General features: G+C 43.3%; 1 protein-coding gene across 2 annotated transcripts in view; it reads right to left on the bottom strand.

The window, feature by feature from the left end:
• Positions 1-8,050, bottom strand: part of LOC310862323 (collagen alpha-1(XX) chain-like) — a 127,194-nt gene extending 119,144 nt beyond the window's left edge. For both annotated transcript variants that reach the window (XM_083770173.1, XM_083770172.1), the window contains exon 1: positions 7,915-8,050. The gene's annotated coding sequence lies outside the window, so the exon portion shown is untranslated. The remainder of the gene's footprint in view (positions 1-7,914) is intronic.
• Between the last annotated feature and the right edge of the window lie 8,335 nt (positions 8,051-16,385).

The raw sequence follows: 16,385 nt of genomic DNA, 5'->3' as shown, positions 1-16,385 counted from the left end.
ACTATTAGACTTTACTATTAGACTTTTTCAGTCCAAAATGGGTTAAATTAACAGTAATGATGTTACTGTGTACTCTCCCAAGTATATACAAGGAGTATATATGCAATGTTTTGAGTTGATTATTTAAAAGCCCTATGGAACTCTGTTAACACCATTACCCTACCTCTCTAAACATAATAGAAAGAGGAACATAAAATGGCTGACTGGTCTGTTAGCCATAGATATGGCATATAATGTACATCTGCTCTGTATTGGTGGTGGGTCACAAATACCGTAGTTTTTGAGTGTAGAAGGGAGTTCCAACCGTGCCTCTAGCCTATAGCAGGCCAGTCTGGTGCGTCTCAGAGGCCTCTAGCCTATGGCAGGCCAGTCTGGTGCGTCTCAGAGGCCTCTAGCCTATGGCAGGCCAGTCTGGTGCGTCTCAGATGCCTCTAGCCTATAGCAGGCCAGTCTGGTGCGTCTCAGAGGCCTTTAGCCTATGGCAGGCCAGTCTGGTGCGTCTCAGAGGCCTCTAGCCTATGGCAGGCCAGTCTGGTGCGTCTCAGAGGCCTCTAGCCTATGGCAGGCCAGTCTGGTGCGTCTCAGAGGCCTCTAGCCTATAGCAGGCCAGTCTGGTGTGTCTCAGAGGCCTCTAGCCTATAGCAGGCCAGTCTGGTGTGTCTCAGAGGCCTCTAGCCTATGGCAGGCCAGTCTGGTGCGTCTCAGAGGCCTCTAGCCTATAGCAGGCCAGTCTGGTGCGTCTCAGAGGCCTCTAGCCTATGGCAGGCCAGTCTGGTGCGTCTCAGAGGCCTCTAGCCTATGGCAGGCCAATCTGGTGCGTCTCAGAGGCCTCTAGCCTATGGCAGGCCAGTCTGGTGCGTCTCAGAGGCCTCTAGCCTATAGCAGGCCAGTCTGGTGCGTCTCAGAGGCCTCTAGCCTATGGCAGGCCAGTCTGGTGCGTCTCAGAGGCCTCTAGCCTATGGCAGGCCAGTCTGGTGCGTCTCAGAGGCCTCTAGCCTATGGCAGGCCAGTCTGGTGCATCTCAGAAGCAGGACAGATAACATGCGAACTGACGAAGATGTAACTTACACATCGAAACGTTTTTCTTTTTACTTGCACCCTGTTATAATAAACCCTGTTATAATAAACCCTGTTATAATAAACCCTGTTATAATAATCTAAGGGCCTAAATCGTCTGAGCTACTCCAGTGCCTTCTGCTTCTTGTTCGCACCTTTGTTTTTTTTAGTATAGTTTCCAATGTTGCAATATCCACTGTCCACATGGATGATATAAGATCATTCTACAAGTCTGGTTCTGAATTATGATCAATTTCCAGACGATTATATCATGATGTTTATAATGATAAATATCTATGTTAGCATTCCTGAGATACTTTCTAAATTTATAATGATAAATATGTTAGCATTCCTGAGATACTTTCTAACTTGGGCAATGATGTGTAGGCTGGTGCTCTTTAGAACGGAGGAAGAATGCAAGTCTTCTGACATTTTGCCCGTGTGAATAAAAACATTGTTCAACAGTCAGAAGGCACATGATTACAGTACGTACAGTACACAGAAAATAGCTGCTTCTTCATCACACGGCAGCCATACCTGAATATAATATCTATTCTATTCTATAGAACATGAATCTTGTTTTAATCCTTAACCCATTCTGACCGGGCACCCATTTTGGTGTCGGCATCATGTCATGCTTTAAGCTATTGAAAAATAGCAGATCTACAAGCTCATATCGCGCCACCGAGTGGCGCGATACGAGCTTGTAGGTCTGCTATTTTTTGAAAAATCGAAGAGCGACTGACATTTTTTAGAATCTGATCTCAGGTCAGAATGGGTTCGTCAGACCAGTGTGTGTCCGGCGGAAAACCTCGTATGAATCTGATCTCAGGTCAGAATGGGTTAAAAAAAAGGAAAAATCACACCTGTGTGAACTCTCCTCTCTCTCTCTCTCTCTCTCTCTCTCTCTCTCAGGCAACAGTGCAATAATACTATCTCTCTCTCTGTGTTTCTGGCAAACAGCGCCCCCTACTGGTACTCAGTCATACTTTTACATTATTTTGAGTGGTTGCACCACTCAAAATAATACAATAGAGCACGCACATCCACTAACTAAACGACACAGACAGAGGTAAAGAAAATAAGTTCTGCACACTGGATCTACATCAGATGATGAAGATCTGTGAGGCTTAAATACACACTGGATCTACATCAGATGATGAAGATCTGTGAGGCTTAAATACACACTGGATCTACATCAGATGATGAAGATCTGTGAGGCTTAAATACACACTGGATCTACATCAGATGATGAAGATCTGTGAGGCTTAAATACACACTGGATCTACATCAGATGATGAAGATCTGTGAGGCTTAAATACACACTGGATCTACATCAGATGATGAAGATCTGTGAGGCTTAAATACACACTGGATCTACATCAGATGATGAAGATCTGTGAGGCTTAAATACACACTGGATCTACATCAGATGATGAAGATCTGTGAGGCTTAAATACACACTGGATCTACATCAGATGATGAAGATCTGTGAGGCTTAAATACACACTGGATCTACATCAGATGATGAAGATCTGTGAGGCTTAAATACACACTGGATCTACATCAGATGATGAAGATCTGTGAGGCTTAAATACACACTGGATCTACATCAGATGATGAAGATCTGTGAGGCTTAAATACACACTGGATCTACATCAGATGATGAAGATCTGTGAGGCTTAAATACATGTTTAAGCTTTGGAGCTTATATTCCAGTGTGCGGACCTTATTTTCTTTTCTATGAATCCTCTATAACATCCTGTGTGGGGTCACTCACATAAGAGTGTTCTCACTTTTAACATGGTGTCCTGGTTACGCCGGTATGGGAATCTCTCAGACAGCCACAGATAAAAAACAAGCTCGCCCAGGACGGACGTCAGTCAACCAGACAGGCTAGTACGAGCATTGGAGACAAACAATTGCAACTTCAGGACATATACACAACCGCTCCATAACCAAACTTCAGGACATATACACAACCGCTCCATAACCAACTTCAGGACATATACACAACCGCTCCATAACCAACTTCAGGACATATACACAACCGCTCCATAACCAACTTCAGGACATATACACAACCGCTCCATAACCAACTTCAGGACATATACACAACCGCTCCATAACCAACTTCAGGACATATACACAACCGCTCCATAACCAACTTCAGGACATATACACAACCGCTCCATAACCAACTTCAGGACATATACACAACCGCTCCATAACCAACTTCAGGACATATACACAACCGCTCCATAACCAACTTCAGGACATATACACAACCGCTCCATAACCAACTTCAGGACATATACACAACCGCTCCATAACCAACTTCAGGACATATACACAACCGCTCCATAACCAACTTCAGGACATATACACAACCGCTCCATAACCAACTTCAGGACATATACACAACCGCTCCATAACCAACTTCAGGACATATACACAACCGCTCCATAACCAACTTCAGGACATATACACAACCGCTCCATAACCAACTTCAGGACATATACACAACCGCTCCATAACCAACTTCAGGACATATACACAACCGCTCCATAACCAACTTCAGGACATATACACAACCGCTCCATAACCAACTTCAGGACATATACACAACCGCTCCATAACCAACCAGGCAATTCAGATTTACACCCTCTTCGCCCCAGTGTTGTTTTTGGCAGCAAATTTCTATTTTAGTTTTAGTCATTAGTCTCCTGAATAGTTTTCACTTAGTCTTAGTCACATTTTAGTCACCTGGAATGTATTAGTGTTTGTCGACTAAATGTCATAAGATTTTAGTCGACTAAATCTACAGGTGATTTAGTCGACTAAAATGTATTTCTGCGGGCCTTGTTGCCGTCATAATGACTTATTTTACACTTGCTGAAAATAGCCGATCTACAAGCTTGTAGATCTGCTATTTTCAGCATGCAACCAAGTGTAAAATGACTTATACTGGATCTGTTGTCCACTAGTCCCTTCCTAACATTTTAGTCTAGTTTTTATTTGTTGACGAAATTGTCAGTATATTTAGTCTTAGTTTTAGTCACCATAGCATAGTTTTAATTTAGTTTCCATTTAGTTTTCTTCAGTGGAAAAGGTAGTCGACGAACATTTTTCGTCTTTGTTTTAGTCGACGAAAACAACACTGCTTCGCCCTGAATTTGACTTGTGACCATCAGAAAGGAGGCTTAGAATGAAATTAGCAACAAAGAAAAGAAGGGTTACAAACAAGACTTTGTTTGTGCCAATGCCAACTGCTGTGGACATTTTAATGCGTTTGTTGTATTTTATTTTATGTAATGTTGTTCTCATTGTTGTAAAACTGGCTGCCGTTGTGCCAAAGACAAATGTACAGTTTATGTTAAATTTAATGGACAATAAAGTTTTCTCTATCTCTATCTTTAAGAGGTCAGTAAATTAAAGTGTCAAGATGGTATATTTATTTGCACAGTAAAAGTGAGTCAAATTCCATATACTGGAGCACATGTGCTGCATCAGGGACGTTTACCGCTGTAGTGCCGAAATGATTTCGGCTCGTCAGAAATTTTCAGTAGCACCGAAGAGCCGACTTTAGGACGGTACCCCCCCCACGGTACCCCCCCCCCCCCCCCCCCCCCGAACCTCAAATGGCGTCACATTGTAGGCTCAACCGAACCGGCTTTTATTCGGCTCTAGAATAGGAGTATGAATCGCGCCAAAGAAATGCACATGATGCCACTCCTTTCCCTTTCCTTTCCTTCCATGCCATGCCGGACGGAAGGCAGCATTCAGGAGAATTGCTTTTTTTCCCCTCGAAGTCTCCTGAACTTGAACACAGTATATTTTGCGTTGAACAAACTTGTTTAGAAATACATGTCGTTACACACCTGCATCTCCACTAGATAAAGAGTGATGGGTTGCGCCCCGAAAATAGCAGATCTACAAGCTCTCAACGCGTCGCAGTGTGACGCGTTGATCTTGAGCTTGAGCTTGTAGATCTTACGGGATTTCAGCCCCTGCCCCTCTAACACTCTCTGCACTTGCCTGTGCTGCACGATGGTTCCTCTCAGCTTTTAGGTACACGCTCAAAAAGTTTAGCAGACCGTGTATTCTACTGTATTTACTATATTTCACATCTTCTCTTCTTTCCTGCACGGTTCAAATAAATCATATCGCAGGAAAGAAACTGGAAATTAGGCTGTGCTTGTAGCCTTCTACATACAAACTGCTCATAAAGTATTCATTCAGTCAATGAGTTCGGACCTGGCTGTGACCTCCCGAGGCTAACCGAAACCGTGCCCAAATGTGGACCCAGTCATACGTCAATATAACGTCATAGATGACTGACGTCACATTTTTTAATCATGGGTGTGTGTAAAGCAAAGTTACTATGTTTACCCAGGGTAACTGGACTAAGGAAAGGAAAGGTACCATGTTTACCCAGGGTAACTGGACTAAGGAAAGGAAAGGTACCATGTTTACCCAGGGTAACTGGACTAAGGAAAGGAAAGGTACCATGTTTACCCAGGGTAACTGGACTAAGGAAAGGTAAGGTACCATGTTTACCCAGGGTAACTGGACTAAGGAAAGGAAAGGTACCATGTTTACCCAGGGTAACTGGACTAAGGAAAGGAAAGGTACCATGTTTACCCAGGGTAACTGGACTAAGGAAAGGAAAGGTACCATGTTTACCCAGGGTAACTGGACTAAGGAAAGGAAAGGTACCATGTTTACCCAGGGTAACTGGACTAAGGAAAGGAAAGGTACTATGTTTACCCAGGGTAACTGGACTAAGCTCAAGAACTTGTTACAGCCAGGCCCTGCTCATAGAACATTTCATGGTAGGGGTTCAATGCCTTGCTCAAGGGCACTTCAGCGGTGGTCATTTTAACGTGCCGGTCCGGGGATACGAACTAGCGATTTTCCGATATCAAGACCGCTCCGCAAACAGTTCGGCCACCGCTGCCTCACACGATGGTTCCTCTCAGCTTTTAGGTGCTCAAAAGACAGATGAAGACACGATGGTTCCTCTCAGCTTTTAGGTGCACGCTCAAAAAGACAGATGAAGACAAGACTCCCCACGGCTGATGAGAGTCCAACACTATTTAACAAGCATCCATCATTGTACGTGACGTGACCGCTGCTGCTCTCATCTTTTTCCATGTCTCAAACGCGGCATGCAGCAACATGCCTGATTATTGTAAAAAGTCTGGGAGGGCAGATATCCTACATGTCTGTCTGTCTGTCTGTCAGACACAGGAGAATAATGGCTCTGTTACGCAATACGAGTCCATGACAATCGATCCAATTGTCGAGAATACCAGAGGGGTGTCGTAGTGGTGCCTCCTTTTTGTGTGCCCCCCCCCCCCCCCCTCCTTTGAGATTTCTGGATGACAACTTAAGCCGTTCAAAACGGGAACCCCCTTTTGGTGTTTTAAGCATTATGTCATACTTTAGCTATTGAAAAATAGCAGATCTGCAAGCTCATAGCGCGGCACCGGGTGCCATGCTACGAGCTTGCAGATCTGCTATTTTTTTTAATCGTGAAAATGTGTAGCAAATTTGGAATATATATTCTTTCAAAGGGAATTTTTGCTTCTGGGGGGTCCCTGGAACTACATATTTTCAGATGGGGGGGGTCCATGGTTCAAATACATATAATTTGAGGGGTCCTTGACATGAAATAGTTTGAGGATTACTGACATAGAAACAATAGGGTTTTTCCAGAAAAGGCATTTGTAGAATCGGTCTAAATGGGTTAAGATGCCTGACTATGACAGTAAGCTATGTACTGTACTGTACTGTACTGTACACCCAGGGGCATAATGTGCTTCATTTAAATTATTTCACCATATGTGGAGATGAAGGTTAATTACTAGGAAGTGCACAAAATGGACATGTTCACTCAGGCTTTAACTGTGTTGAGCGTGCACTATACATTTCTGCATCAAATCATTCCACTTTGATTTAGGAAATTAGTATAACCAGTTTCTGACAGTAGCCTACTACTACTGATAACCAAAAGTATAAAACGTTTTATCAAAGAACTGGACTGGACTGCAGACTTGCAAAGAAAAGACACCCAAGGTAGCTCTAACTTTGATGAAAACATATGTAGTGATGTATTTTGGGCAAGGCAACATGACCAATTGGCAATTAATGCCTGTTGACCAGGTCTTTCTTTATCTCATTTTATAAGACGGGATAACTTAATTAACCAACCCAAGCCAGCTTTTAGTGTAACTTATAGCCTTTCCCATGCTGTGCATTTCTATAAAAAGCAGTGCTCACTTTTACACACACTCTTTCTGGATTTACTGCGTCGGAAAAACATGACACCGCTTATGGTGTGAACTCCAATAAAACAAGCAGCAGGTCTCAGGTCATGCAGGTGTTGGTGATGAGTTGACTCATGATGGGACCCAATAAGTTCCCAACACAAATATCTAGCCGTACTAAAGCCCCTATGGACTCAGATAGTTTTAGTTTATCATAAAGCTCAGCCAACATGCTGACCACTGACCAGTTAGTTCTGTCGTGGTTTACGTTTATAAAACGTCAAACTTGCCACTATAATGTGGCCAAGTTGGAAAAAGCGCAATGGACAATTTAACCTCACATGATGCAGGCAAAGAGTGAGTGTTTACTGTTCAGACTTCAGAGAACCACGTTTGGTTTCAATGAAGACAGACAGACAGTCCATGGCTAAATAACAGAGGAGAGCCTCTCCTCTGTATATCTCCCACATTTAAGGACAGAAAACTATATATTAGCGAGTATAGCGACAACTATAAATGCACATATCATTTACAGTATATATATACACAACATGCTGCAGGTGAGAGAGGAACTGTATAGCCTTACCTGGTGGTGGACTTTTCGCGTGCGCCTGGCTGCGTCTCGGTTCAGCGGAGGAGCGACTTTCCGCCGTGCATTCCAGAGGTGGGATGTCAACAGTCACTATGGTCTCCACTACTATAACTCCCCCACCCAGCGGGCTGTCTTCTCTTCTATCGGCCCAGACCAGTTCAAACCCTCTATCATGTAATGTGATCTCTCTCTCTCTCTCTCCTGCTCAATGGGCGTGGTGGGAGGGAGGCTGGGAGCTGCACACTCATAGGAAAAGTATAACATTCACTAATACAGCAAACAAGTCTCAACTGACTGCGAGGCGAGTTATTATTATGCGTCAAAGCAGTGGCGTGCACAGATAGACACTAGGGGGTGCTAGAGCGCCCCCTGCCCTTTTGGCAATGTGCTCTTTAAAAAGAAAGAAAAAGAAAAAACGTTTTATTTTTTTTCTTAATTTGAGTGGACCATGCGGTGACATTGATCCAAAAAAACGCTTCTACTATATTATTTAGGCCCCCCACAATCTAAAGCTATGTTTCTATATGTCAGTGGTTCTTCGATAAAAAAAAAATAGCAGACCTACAAGCTCGTAGCGCGCCATGAGCTTGTAGATCTGCTATTTTTCAATAGCTAAAGCACCAAAATGGGTTCCTGCCCGAAAATGCGCTGCACAAGGTGCCCTTTTTTTTCACTTGAGCACCTGCCCCTCTAAATGTCTGTGCACGGCACTGCGTCAAAGGAAAAGTCTGATAAGGAATCTCTCTCTGTCAGCAGCATAGGCTATAGCTATTGCCTCAATGGTTTGGTTTGACTATAGAAACGATATTTTACTTGGAGGCAGCTCCTTTTGCAACTTTAGGAATTATTAGGCGTCACTGTCGGATAGATAATTTGTGATGATGCTCATGGAAATGGAAAATGGAAAAATGGTCCTTAATTGCTCATGCAGTGCTGCTGAACGGTTTATTATTCAGCACCCCATCTGCAAAAATAAAAGGGGAAATGTAGCACGTTTGTGTAGAAGAGGAAATTGTATTATAGCATATAGTGCAGCAGCTTTAAGTGGTTAAATTACATGCCTATATTTTCCCAAGTAGAGTCATGTACAGTAGTGCAGTATGTAGGCCTGCATACATTTGTCTTTGAAATGTAGTGGAAGTATACAAAAATAGCCTACTGGAACAAAAATCACGGCACTCCATCTTTAAACCTTGTAAAAATGTTCATGTCTGATGAGGAGAGGATAAACAAACATAATCGGATTAAGGATGTGAGAATATGGTTACAGTCACCATAGGACACAAGTTACAACACATGAAATGTAGGCCTAACTAACCAACTACACAAATAATTAGTACTGCAATGATGTTATTAATGTATAGCCTACTATAGAAAGCCAAATCAAATTATACTGTATGCCTGCAGTATGTAGGCCTACATTACATTGATTTCTTGTCATCTTTTTACTTGACTTGAGTGATATATATAACACTTGGTGATGTGCATTCTCACATATCTGACATTGATATAGGGTAGGCTATGTCAAATGTAATCCACTTCATAATTCATTGTCATAATGCGAGCAATTGCCACATTTTAAGTAATTCAATCGCACTCTATTATTTTTATATATTTTTTCTTATCCCATGATTTTGTAACCCATTTTTCACCCCTGTGTCAATCATCTAATGTGATCCTGGGCTCTACACACCCTCCACCAACCTAGTCCCCATATATGGGGGACAAGGGGAGACCAACCTAGTCCCCATATATTGGGGACAGGGGGAGACCAACCTAGTCCCCATATATGGGGGACAAGGGGAGACCAACCTAGTCCCCATATATGGGGGACAAGGGGAGACCAACCTAGTCCCCATATATGGGGGACAAGGGGAGACCAACCTAGTCCCCATATATTGGGGACAGGGGGAGACCAACCTAGTCCCCATATATGGGGGACAAGGGGAGACCAACCTAGTCCCCATATATGGGGGACAAGGGGAGACCAACCTAGTCCCCATATATGGGGGACAAGGGGAGAGCAACGGACTTGAACTCATGCTTCCTTCATGCCTGAGTGTCCAAGTCGCTCCTTTACACCTGACAGGGGGAATCGCACTCTATTATTGATGATGTTATACCTAACAAAAATGAATTTGTAAACTTCTCTATGCCATTTCAGTGATCTGTTTACATCATGGTCTGTTTACATCATGTGATTGTGTTGTGTAGTAACATTCTACTGGTACAGATCCATTAAAACCTCCTCCTGGGTCACTCATGTGACTTATCCGACCATTGAGGCTTGTTTGTGGGTCACAAGCAGGTCACAAGTTCCCCTGGGATCAAGGGTTTCCATGGCAACCAATAACCATATTGATATCCATATCCAACACCTTCTTTGGGTCCTCATATTTGCACGCACGCACGCACGCACACACTCACACTCACACTCACACTCACACAGTGCATTTATAGTAGGATGAAATGCCCACATACGCTACTATGCTGCAAAATGGTAAATGGTGCATTTATATAGCGCCTTTATCCAAGGCGCTATAGATTGTGCATTACATTCACCCAATTCACACACATTCACACACCTTTACATAGATGTGCATTACATTCACACACACATTCACACACCTTTACATAGATAGTGCATTACATTCACCCATTCACACACCTTTACATATAGATAGTGCATTACATTCACCCATGCATTCACACACCTTTACATAGATTGTGCATTACATTCACCCATGCATTCACACACCTTTACATAGATAGTGCATTACATTCACCCATGCATTCACACACCTTTACATAGATAGTGCATTACATCCACCCATGCATTCACACACCTTTACATAGATAGTGCATTACATTCACCCATGCATTCACACACCTTTACATAGATTGTGCATTACATTCACCCATGCATTCACACACCTTTACATAGATAGTGCATTACATCCACCCATGCATTCACACACCTTTACATAGATTGTGCATTACATTCACCCATGCATTCACACACCTTTACATAGATAGTGCATTACATCCACCCATGCATTCACACACCTTTACATAGATAGTGCATTACATTCACCCATGCATTCACACACCTTTACATAGATTGTGCATTACATTCACCCATGCATTCACACACCTTTACATAGATTGTGCATTACATTCACCCATGCATTCACACACCTTTACATAGATAGTGCATTACATTCACCCATGCATTCACACACCTTTACATAGATTGTGCATTACATTCACCCATGCATTCACACACCTTTACATAGATAGTGCATTACATTCACCCATGCATTCACACACCTTTACATAGATTGTGCATTACATTCACCCATGCATTCACACACCTTTACATAGATAGTGCATTACATTCACCCATGCATTCACACACCTTTACATAGATTGTGCATTACATTCACCCATGCATTCACACACACACACACATTCACACACTGATGCCAGAGGAAACCATGCAAGGCACCAACATGCACATCAGGAGCAATTAGGGGTTCAGTGTCTTGCTCAAGGACACTTTGACACCAACTCTGGGGGAGCCCGGGTTCGAACTGGCAACCTTGCGGTTACCATCCGCCCACTCTACCGCTGAGCCGCCGCCCCTGCAAGGATGTGAAGAGGAACTTGTGATGGGTGAGAGCAGAAATCAGTGATGTTTCATTTTTATCCCACGACTTTGTAACCCATTTTTCACCCCTGTGTCAATTATCTAAGGACTGGTTAATAAGAGCATATCGCAAAAATAATAAGCACATCCCCATGTTCCCTCTGATTGGAGTTTGGGTTGGGCATATAGGTTTAATAACACATTCTGGGCGGGAACCCCATTTGGTGTTTTAAGCATTATGTTATACTTTAGCTATTGAAAAATAGCAGATCTACAAGCGCTACGAGGGGGGGGGGGGGGGGGGGGATCCCTGGAACAACATGTTTTCAGATGGGGGTCGACGACCAAATACATCATTTCTTTGGGGTCCTTGACATGAACCACTGATACAGAAACATGAGGTTTTTCAGAAAAAAAGTAATGATTTAGAAGACATTTTTTTTAATCTAAAATTCTAAATGAATGAGAACCTACACAGACGGCCCCACCATAAGTGACTAGAAGTGTCCTTCCAGGAGTAGAGCCACATGACGAGTTAATCTGCTAAATGTATTCAATTATGACGATCAGAGCTTTCCCAATTACAGGACAAGTCAACTCTTATATGTCAATCTAATAAGGAACAAACACAGACGTAATCTGATTGAGGAGGTAGCTCAACATGGTAACATGAAACGCATAGTGAACGACACACATAATGAGGGTGAAGGATGAGACTGGCAGGGCACTGTGTCAGGCACCCAGAACTAGAGGCTGGCACTGTGTCAGGCACCCAGAACTAGAGGCTGGCAGGGCACTGTGTCAGGCACCCAGAACTAGAGGCTGGCACTGCGTCAGGCACCCAGAACTAGAGGCTGGCACTGCGTCAGGCACCCAGAACTAGAGGCTGGCAGGGCACTGCGTCAGGCACCCAGAACTAGAGGCTGGCACTGCGTCAGGCACCCAGAACTAGAGGCTGGCAGGGCACTGCGTCAGGCACCCAGAACTAGAGGCTGGCAGGGCACTGCGTCAGGCACCCAGAACTAGAGGCTGGCAGGGCACTGTGTCAGGCACCCAGAACTAGAGGCTGGCAGGGCACTGTGTCAGGCACCCAGAACTAGAGGCTGGCAGGGCACTGTGTCAGGCACCCAGAACTAGAGGCTGGCAGGGCACTGTGTCAGGCACCCAGAACTAGAGGCTGGCACTGCGTCAGGCACCCAGAACTAGAGGCTGGCAGGGCACTGCGTCAGGCACCCAGAACTAGAGGCTGGCACTGCGTCAGGCACCCAGAACTAGAGACATGAAGTACTGTAAATTGACCCTATTCTCCATATGCAGGCCACAGCCATCTTACCAAATAAGTTAATGGCAAGGTGCTACCTATAGGTGCAACTTCCAATGGCAGCCCATTCATCCAAACAGAAAAGTCCTATCTGACTGCATTAAACAACGTCAAACTCACCAACATTGCAGCTGTACGGGAAGCTTGAATTATTCTCTTTCTATCCTCAAAGGGTTTGTTTCATAAAAATCCACTGTTAGACATGTTATTATGAGCTACTTTGTGTCCTTGCGACAGCTTGGCTGACAACACTGCAGAGCTCAAGAACCTGATGTTGGATATAGGAAATTGTGGAGGGCAGCGATCCAGGAATCCCGAGTTGGTGTTGACTAGAACTCACTCTCGCAGCAACTGAACTGAACTGAACACAAATAATAGAATTAGTACTACAATTATGTGTACCTTAAAAATCCGAATGTGCATTAATTCTTCTCACAACAAAACATTGTCATCAATGTAGGCTATTGTAGTGGACTTGACACATTTCAACATGACTGACAATAAAAAAAATGGATGATGCAAAATTCTCGTCTTCCACTTTATTCATCATCACACGCTTGCATTTTAAATAATTACATCTCGCTCGAACAATCTAAAACATTCAAAAACAGTTTTCCTTTTTAAATTTAAACTGCTTAAAAACAGTTTAATGATAATTAATTCACAATTTCATTTCATAACAGTTGTGTAAAAATGTGGTCTTGATCATGAGTGGTCCCCTGTGGTCAAGTAAACAAGGCACGTTGAGGCTTTGGTCATACCAAAAAAGAAGATAATACACATAATTCAAGTTTTAAACTGTTAGCCATTCATTTTCCATCAAGTCAGAAGGGAAAACTTCCTCAAGACAAGTCCCCCTAACCCATTCTGACCTGAGATCTGATTCTAAAAATGTCTTCTACATCCTGACAGTTTTCATTCTGACCTGAGATCAGATTTTTTTTTAAATGTCTTCTACGTCAGTCGCTCTTCGATTTTTACAAAAATAGCAGACCTACAAGCTCATAGCGCGCCACTCAGTGGCGCGCTATGAGCTTGACAATCGGATTGTGACAAATCATGACAACAAACACAATACTTTGTGCCGATCAAATAATTTGAAAGATGAAAATAAAGGCAGGATATACAACACTATTTGTTTTGTTTTTCTTCTTACTAATTATTTGATCGGCCCAAAACATTGTAATTATTAGTCATGATTTGTCACGATCCGAGTTGGCTTTGCGTAACGGTCTTTAAATAAATACTTTTTGAAAAGCCTCTGGAGAAAATGAATGGAGAATCATTTCCTGGGCCACTCTCCGTTCTGACTGCGACAATAAGATAAAAAGATAATCGTATAGTATAGAGCATACTATACGATTATCTTTTTGTCTAATTGAATTTAAATTCAATCTTTAATTCCCTCTAGACTCCTCCAATGTGCAAAGCAGCACATAGGCCTCCATGCAGTCACAGACATCCTTCTGTCTCTCACAGAATACTGCAAATACACAATATTGAATTATTACTTATTTTAAAACAATATCACACTTTTAAAGTATAGTTCTCTATAGGTCCATCCACTTTTCTCTGTGCAAAAAGAATGGAATACAGACAGATGTGTATATTACAGGAAACTCCCGTTAAACCTTCCAACAAACTCCGGTAAACTCCCGAATTGTACCATCACACCTGTATATTACCGTATATTAACTGTATATGCTGCTAAACTTGAGGTTTACGGGCAAAATACAGTGCCCATAATAATTGCCCGTTAACTCCTCTTTTCACGCACTTAGTTACAGTACAATGTTGATGAACTTTTAGTAGCTATTAAGCAGATGCACTGGTGGAAAAATATACCGATAGTTGCTTCGCACAAGTCTAATAAGATTGAATGAATTCCAGTCCATGTGAGGGAATTCATGTAACTTTGACTCACTCCCAATCTTCCCGCCGTATTCTGAGAAACGCCATAACATACAGTACTGTACATAAAGAAAATGTCTAACCCAGAGAGAGACGACAATTTTCATGTTAAAATTCAACTAGCCTGGCTATAATAATAAGCCAGACCGAATGAACCGAATGCCTGCCGGACGCGACAGTGTGATTTGAGTCTGGTTTATTAGCCAGGCTAAAGATTCAACACCAAGATATTCGATTATTGTTCATGACCAAATCACAACCTGCGGCTATGTCATTGTGATTATAATCCGAGCCAGACCCCTCACATATAAAAGAGCATTTTCAGCAGGCGAATGAGAGGACAATGTTTGGACCCCATTCTCCAGGCATTGACTCTAGCCCATTCTGACCTGAGATCAGATTCATACGAGGTTTCCACTGGACACACACTGGTCTGACGTCATTTTGTAGTCCGTTACGTTACGTCCGTGTCATTTCGTTACGTCCGGGTCCAAGTGGCACCAGCTCCCGTCCGCTTCTCATTGTAAATAGCAATATCTAAACGCGTGAATCTTTTTACATGATTACATGATTTTTCAGAAAGGAAGCCATTGAGGGTTAAAATATTTGAATAATAATGTTTTTTTTATAGCGCTTTTCCAAGTTCCAAGCGCTTCACAACGGTTCGTTCATTCATACATACATCGGGAGGTGAAGCGGCGAACAGTCGACGCCAGCGTCCTCACTTCCCCACATTCACACACCGACGGTGGCGAGCTCACACCGACCGACTCACTGGAGACAACGTAGGGTTCAGTGTCTTTGCCCAAGGACACTTCCACATGTGGACAGGAGGTGGAGCCGGGATTCGAACCGCCGACCCAGGGATCATTGGACGACCGACCTGCTCTACCTCCTGAGACACAACCCTCAATGGCTCAATTTCTGAAAAAGACCTATATTGGTCTTAATGCTTCCAACTCAAGTAGAATTATTAATGTTCTGTATATTTAGAATGTGTGCAGGGTTGAGTATGTTCTATCGAGTATGCATTCATACGATCTCTAATGGGGGATTCAGTCGACACAATGAAATAAAATGGCGATAGTATTCAGTGTGGGGCAAGACGGGCCGACACAGCCAGATTTGGGAGACCTTTGTTGTTGCAAGGAAAGCCTGTAAAATGAGACTTTCGTGGTTGTTTAATTTTACCGTTGTAGTGCCGAAATGATTTCGGCTCGTCAGAAGTTTTCAGTAGCACCGAAGAGGCGACTTTAGGACCGTACCCCCCCCCCCCCCCCCCCCCCCCCTCCCCGAACCTCAAATGACGTCACATTGTAGGCTCTACAGAGCCAAATGACGTCACATTGTAGGCTCTACAGAGCCAAATGACGTCACATTGTAGGCTCTACAGAGCCAAATGACGTCACATTGTAGGCTCTACAGAACCAAATGACGTCACATTGTAGGCTCTACAGCGCCGAACCGACTTTTATTCGAGGATGAATCGCGCCTTACTCTCAGATTTGGTCAGACGACGGAGGGACTCAGTATAACTCTATGGGGACACAAAAGCGACACAAGAGTAGGACCCGGAAGTATCTC

The sequence above is a fragment of the Protomyctophum parallelum genome, assembly GCF_964188405.1.
Source record: "Protomyctophum parallelum genome assembly, chromosome: 7".
NCBI classification, from domain to species: Eukaryota; Metazoa; Chordata; class Actinopteri; order Myctophiformes; family Myctophidae; genus Protomyctophum; species Protomyctophum parallelum.
Note: the sequence above shows the minus strand (reverse complement) of the source record. Positions and strands in the feature narration are given on the sequence as shown.